Raw genomic sequence first — 7,188 nt, forward strand, 5'->3', positions numbered from 1 at the left:
TTCCACACACATTCTTTGATTAAAGCACAGCTGGAGGTGTATAAGCAACATGACTAATTACAGAGGAAATGGAGGTATTGAGCTAAAGTGGTGGAAGCTGGATTTCCCTTTGGCCCCTTCTTCTCACTGTTTACTTCTAATGCATACTTCATTTCTTTTGAGAAAGCCAGTTACCAGCTTTGACCACTTACTCTGAAATAATAGAGGGGGACAGTGAACAAATATAAGGTTTGTAAGCCTACATTTCCTAAGTAGTTAATATTGATTCAACTCTATATGCCAACTGTGTATAGTAGCTTCTGTTGGTTGTTCTCTGTGGGATAAGATATAGTTGCTTTCAGTGACAATTAACCACAAAATACAGGGCGTATTCATAAGGATAATATTATCGACTACTTAGTACAAAACATGCAACAAGTAGTCTTCTCTCTAAACTTTACAGCACCCTGTGGCTTTTCCCTAATACATATCCCACTTGATATTCACAACTTCAGATTCTGCAGTGAAGCCTTAGAAGGCAGGTGTATCTTGCATGCACTGTAAATGCTGCTACACAGGCCTGAAGCTATACTTCACATTATTCATTACTAAGAAATAAAAAAAAGGGGAGCTTTGTGTTATATCGGTCCACCTGCCAATCTGAATATATTTATTATTGGTTTTCAAAATGAACAGAAGCTCAAAATTTAATTTTCATGTATATGTACACACGTGTAAATAGGTATAAGGTAAATAGCTAAAGGTGAATTTATTTTGTCACTTCACGTGATTATTTGAGATACAACTCCTTTAGATAACTAGGTGGTATAACTTTGATCAAATCAGCTAAAAGGTAGGGGTGAGCATTCACTGGGCACCTTTCTAGTATTCGAGTAACTCATCATATTCAAGAAAACAGTTTGAGGTGATCTTTGTGACATGCTGTGTTATCCAGACATCGAAAAACAGCTGCACTCTGGTCATAAATAGATAGACATGGTGAGCAATACTCAGGCAGGCTGTGATATTTAAAATATCATAAAATGATACTAAGGGGCACGAGAAAAGATCCCCCACACCATTATTAAGATTAGCATGAATGCATGCTTTCATATCGTTTACGCCAAATTCTGACCATACCACCTAAATGTGACAGCAAAAACATAGATTCAGCAGATTAGATAATGGTTTTAGAATCTTCTATTTTAGAAGCCTGTGCAAACTAGCCTCAGTTTCTTGTTTTTAGCTGACAGGAATGGCCACCAGATGTGGTCTTCTGCTGCTGTAGCTCATCTGCTAGAATGTTTGACTTGTTGCGCCTTCAGAGACGCTCTTCCGCATATTGTGGTTCTAACAAATGGATATTCGAGTAACTGTTTCCACTCTATTGGCTTTTCTCTTCTGATCTCTGAAAACTGCTGCTCAATGGATATTTTTGCTTACCATTTTCGGTAAACACTAGCGATGGTTATGTGGGGAAAATCCCAGTAGATCAGCAGTTTCTGAAATACTTTAAGCAACCACATGAAAGTCACTTAAATCAATCCTTTTCCCCGTTCATATTCTCAGTTTCAACTTTGGCAGATCCTCTTGACTATGACTCCACGTCTACATGCACAGAGTTTGTGGCATATGAATAGCAGATATTTGCATTAACTGCAATATCTAATCATTTGTCCCAAAAGAGTGGCCAATGATTGTTTATCACCCAAACACAGGTACTGGATGATATGAAATATTTTAGAATAACAAAAATATATTCATTAATTATGTGGAGGAAAAACCGTTGTCATTTTGAACAGATACCTAGCTTGAGGTTTTGTTTGTAGCTTTCAACACGTAGCTCTGTCCCTTCTCCATATGTTAGCTGTATTCGCTCCTAAGCAGCTGGAGTAGTTTATAAGGTCGTGTTTAGGGGAAAACATATACCCGCTAGCAAGATCATGTAGCAGGAGGAAGTGTAATGTGCGGTTTTGATTCCTTTCCATGGATGTGTCACCGCTGGTATCATGCAGGCTTCGAGATGCTGCAAGGCTTCAAGCTAACACCAGATGCACCGCTTTGAAGGCAAAACCGTGCCTGCTGAGGTGATGATTTGGCGATGCAGTTATAGCTCTACATATACTCAAGAGACGTAACAGTAACCAGGCAACAATCAAATCGAGTTAACTGGCTAAGGTAAGAAAGCTTTAGGACAAGCTACTCCCTGTATTTTTCATTAAAGAGATGGTTGGGTTTGTTTCCATATGCACCTACATATCCACCAAACATCAGTACTGGTAAACCTTTTTGTGTCATTTGAACTGAAGAATTTAAACAGCAATATGGGGGGCACGGGGGTCTTATTACTTAATCAATGTGCCCATCCTCTCTGTACTCTATTGCTTCTATACGGTGAATGCTCCACTACACTATAGTCATTACCGGAAAGATGCAGACAGTAGGTGGCCTGCTAAAAGGTATTGGCTGTAATCGAGATAGCTGTTTTTGCTTGGCTTTGTTAAAAGTCACATTTAAAGAGGAAAATAGCCACAGCAGGTCTACGCTGGAGGGCACAAACCTATTCAAATACTTGTGAATCGAATTTAATGTGTTTGCTATTATATAGTGGCTTAGACACAACAAATTATCATCAGAAATGATTAGCATTTCCAACAAAATCTAAAGTACTGTAAAATACAAAATCTAATTATTGTTCAGTCCTTTTGGGTTTTAACTAATTGCTCATTAAGTTGATAAAATGAGAAAAATATTCAGATTAATTAAGCATATGACAGGAAACAAAATATAAAATCCTTATATTTAAAAAGCTGAAAACAGGGAATGTTTTTCATTGTGACTTGAAAAAGAACTATAGTGACTGGTTTATTAGCAGAACAATTACCTCCAGATTATTATTCACTCTACAGTCTAATTAATGGTGATGTGGTGGTGACAGTTTATAAGTTATGAATAAAAAAGTAGGCATGCATGGTTTTATTCATAACTCATACATCTGTCTTTTTGCAGGCCTCCTGCAGGATCTCATCTTTACACAAACCGACCTAAAGTTTGACACCAGAGTGACGAGATTCACATGATGAAATTGTTAGAGAAACTGAATTTTCTTGCCCCTGCTTCCGGTCTCTGGTGAGTTTTTTTTTTTTCTTTCTTGGTAAAACACTTTATTTTTATTCCTGTTTGGTTCATTGAAGCATCTGTCATTCCCAGTGCTCCCATTGTGCCTGACAAAAGCAGAGCCATGTTAGATTGAAAAGACAGAGGGGCAATCTTTCAAATGGATCTCTTTTTGAAAATATATTATGACATAATCATGTTTTCTCCCTAAAAGCCCAGGGGAGGCCCGTCTGTCAGATTGCAGTCCTCTCTTGGCTGCCTGGCCTGAACAGAAACAGCAGTTGTGTGTTAATAGAACCCAGAGGCACTCTGAAACCTTACCCATTCTGCTTTACGCTCTCAGCCAGGAGATTAAAGTCAGGGAAACATTACAGGAGGCTGGATAATTGCCCCTGTGTCTCCAGCAGACAAAAGGCAACGCTCCGGCAATTCCCTCGGTAAATTGTCAAGCGAGACTCAAGGATCCTTCAAGGCTGCAGCAAATTGTACAGTGCTGTCTAACAAACTACCAATCTCTGGATATTATGAGGCTTCTATATATCCTTGGCCGTAATGACAGCTTGCACTGCTATAATGGAGTGCAGGCACAAGATAGCTTTTGTGAGTACACTTCCAATAGAAAAATTACTACCTTGGTTCCCAGTCTGTGCTTTTCATTTTTTCCCTTTGTTCCCATTTGAATTTTGATTTATTCTTCTATCATTTTTTTATTTTTTTATTTTCTGCTTTCATTCAGGGCTGAGTGCTGGCTGCAGCCACCAACAGATGATTGCAACCTTTACTCCTGAGGACCACTTGATCCGCAGACAGGGGGAAAAAAAAAATTGCAAGCAGTTAATGAGTTGCCATCCTTTCCTAGTGTTAAGGGTGTCTACAAATTAGACCCTTTTGTCAGGGCTCTCCTTTGCTCTCTCTCTCTTGCTCCCCCCTTGCCTCCTCTTGCCGCCACTTTCTCTCCTCATCCTTGCGCCCTCCCCTCCATCACGCCCTTCCTCCTGCTCTTCAATTTTCTCTCTCTACCTGCCTGCTTCACGCTCCAGTAGCTCAGTGGCGGGAGCAGCGCTGTCTGGCTTTGGCTCTGAGCAGCATTTATTGTCAGCGCGGTTCATGTTTAGAATTAGCCATTTAATGAGAACAAAAGAAATTAATTGGTGGTTTAAGCCTAATGAGACGTCTGTGAAATTAACAGGCCTCATCAATTGAAACAAATAAAATCCTCCAGCTTGTTGTTGGGGAGCATTATTCTGACAAAGCTTTTGACACAATGATGAATAGCGGGTCAGGAGAGACCATCTGTGCTTTTTTAAACCCCTGCAGGAGGGGGGGTGGAATGTGGGCTGGCTCTAAGAGATGGTGATAAAGGAGGGAGCTAGGCAAAAAAAAAGGGGGGGGGAGAAAAGAGGAGAGGAAAAAAAGCTGAGAAAAAAACAAATTCACCAGCTTTATTCATCGCCCTTTAGCATGATACCGCTGTCTAACCATGGTTACAAAGGAAATAAAAAAACATGGGCATTAGCATGTGAAAGGCACCGGGTCTCTGACTATGCGTCCAGAAAGCCAAAGAGCTCTGATTTCGAGGGATATTTAACCTCCATTCAGTCAGCAACAAAGGCCTGGCTGTCGCGCTGAGAGCAGTGGTTCAGCCTGATTGGGGCTCAGGGGGGAAGGAAGGGGGGCAGAGGAGGGGACAGACAGGATCACAGACCTCATTTGTTCCCCCTCTTTACTTTAGCCTGTCTCTATTCCCACTGAAGAGCAGCATTTCCTCTCTACGCCCCCCCTCCTCCTCCTCCTCCTCCTGCTCTCAAAGTTGTAAATGTATGACCTGAGGAATAAATTGGATGGGAAGGAGCCGAGGAGGCAGCACAGAGAGCAGTAATACATCTCTATCATGTTCGGTGACCTTTATTTACTGCGCGTTGAGCATCATCGTCGGCCGTGTTATGTGTCTGCCTGGCTTCCTTCTTCTTTTAATGGCCCGGTGTGGAAGTTGCGGACGTGATGGAAGTGGTTATCTGCATGTCTTCAGCCCCAGCCCGCGTCTCTGCCCGACCCTCTCTCCCCCGGCCACCCAGTAGGGCCTGGCCCAGCCCTGCCTGTTTGCGTATCATGGAGAAACTGTTTGCTTTCCTATGCTGATCAAATAAACAGGCCATGTCCTTTTGGGTGGGGGGTGTTGGGGGTGGAGGTTGGAGGAGCGGTGTTGTTTAGCTCTCTGGGTGAAGATAAGGAATTGTTTGATGGGGTAGAGAGAAACGAGAGCGATTTAGGTCAGCTAATCTGATTTACACAGAGATGGTCTGGCCATTGCAGGGAGCAGTAATTACATAGAGGGATTAGAAGCCCCTGCCACCCCACCCCACCCCTTTTCAGAGCTCCCAACCTAAAGAGAGGAGAGAAGGGTGGAGGCTTAAAGGCCTGAGAACTGCTCGAGTATGGTGCTGCAACAACAACAGCTTGAGCAGTTCTCTGTGCAGATTAAAAATGGCTGAGACTGTGTTCAAAACAAAGGGGGCATTTGGCCAAACTAGTATTACTTGGCTTGTTTACATGCATTTACATCTGCTGCTTTTGAGCCCACAATTATCACAATTTGCTTTCCGTGGCCAAACATCACAGCTGCTTCAGCCAGGGAATCCGGCTATCAGCTCAATCATTCCCCAAAACCTGGAAGGAACCTGTTAACAAAGTGCGCACAACATTACATCACATGTTTCGTCACATGCTCGTGGGCCCGATCGCCCTCAATTACTGCTGCCGCCTGTTTTGCATTTCATTTCCTTGTGTGTTTGTGCGATGCGTAATTTGAGGATTGATCACTTTCAGCCCTGACATTCGTTTCGTGTTTAGCTGTTTTTTCCGTCCACGCCGAGCAGATATTCAGAGCCTCTCTCGATGCCATTTGTCTGTGTATTTAAAATGCACAGCTGAATAATTGCGCTGCCAGAGCCATCACTTCATCCACAGGAATGACTTGCACGCTTGGCTGCTGCTTCTAAAGTGTGCTTGGCTAATCCACTCATTGCTTTGTGCATTCAGTGCTGTGAACCATAGGGCACCCGCTTGGATGCCCGTGCATAAATTACTGCCATGGAACATAAAGTGCTGGGAGGATTTTCCTTAACGATCGCCAACGCTTTAAATGCTTCTGCTTCAACAGTCGATACTGCTCAGCCCATTCAATTATTCAGCGGTCCGTCCCTCATTAACAAAATCCTGACCTTGACATGTCTGCCCTATTTCTCTCCCCTGACAGAAACAGCTCTCCAAACGACTCTGTTTGCTCTGATATTGGCTGGGAAATCCATGCATATTGATAAGTTGTTTGCAGTGTAATTGAAAATGTCAGTTATGAGGCCCATGCATACAAAGGTCAGCACCAAGAATAGAAGCTGACAGGCTGCTATTTGGAGAGAATATATAGTAAATGAATGGCTGGGGGAGAACTAGCATCACAATAGAATATGTTCTGTGTTATAAATTGTTGAAATATGCGTCTGACTCCTTGTAGGCTCACAACACGCCAAAAAGACTTGAAGAAAAAAAAAGTAAAGTTGTTTTAAGCCGGGTAATTACACAACGTAATTCTTCATTTCTTTCGTATTGTAGTGTTTCGAGTTGGTTTTTGGTCACTTGATTGGAATTCTAATTTGTTTCCAAAGGTCAAATTGTTCATCATTCATATCTCATGTTCTGTTTAAACAAGATTTATGAATATCAAATTGGTAAGCCATAATCTCTTTAGTAGTGGCAGGTGTCCTGTGGGTGCTGCCTCATCTCAGGGAGGTGTTGTACCTTGTGCATCAGTGATGTGATGTGTCAATCAAAAGCTTTCGTGCTCTGCATCCCAGAGCACCACGGGCTCCATGGTTCGACTGTCCTAACCTACACCATAGGAGTGGGATCTGGGGTTAAAGTGCTGGCCACAGTTTCTACATAAACAAAGATTTGAACCTCAATCCCCGGGAGGCTCGGCTGGCTGACAGGCCCCCACCCCCGCCAGACGCTGTCCTCCCCACAGGCAGAGCGGCGACTGCCTGCTGGTTCTTTAATCGATTGCTAATGGGTTCAATTCCATCGTTGAGGAGCTGC

The 7,188-nt window shown here is 42.7% G+C and overlaps 1 long non-coding RNA gene across 2 annotated transcripts; it reads left to right on the forward strand.

Moving 5' to 3' along the window:
* The first annotated feature begins 1,087 nt into the window (after positions 1 to 1,087).
* LOC120729895 lies at positions 1,088 to 6,658 on the forward strand. Of its 2 annotated transcripts, none has more exons than XR_005695013.1 (3): positions 1,088 to 2,157; positions 2,989 to 3,696; positions 3,833 to 6,658. It is a non-coding gene; the product is annotated as an uncharacterized LOC120729895 (long non-coding RNA). The 2 variants fall into 2 exon arrangements; XR_005695014.1 differs by having other exon boundaries at positions 2,989 to 3,108; positions 3,440 to 6,658.
* Positions 6,659 to 7,188: the final 530 nt, after the last annotated feature.

This window comes from Simochromis diagramma, unplaced genomic scaffold, assembly GCF_900408965.1.
Source record: "Simochromis diagramma unplaced genomic scaffold, fSimDia1.1 OVJJ01000293.1, whole genome shotgun sequence".
In the NCBI taxonomy this organism is placed as follows: domain Eukaryota; kingdom Metazoa; phylum Chordata; class Actinopteri; order Cichliformes; family Cichlidae; genus Simochromis; species Simochromis diagramma.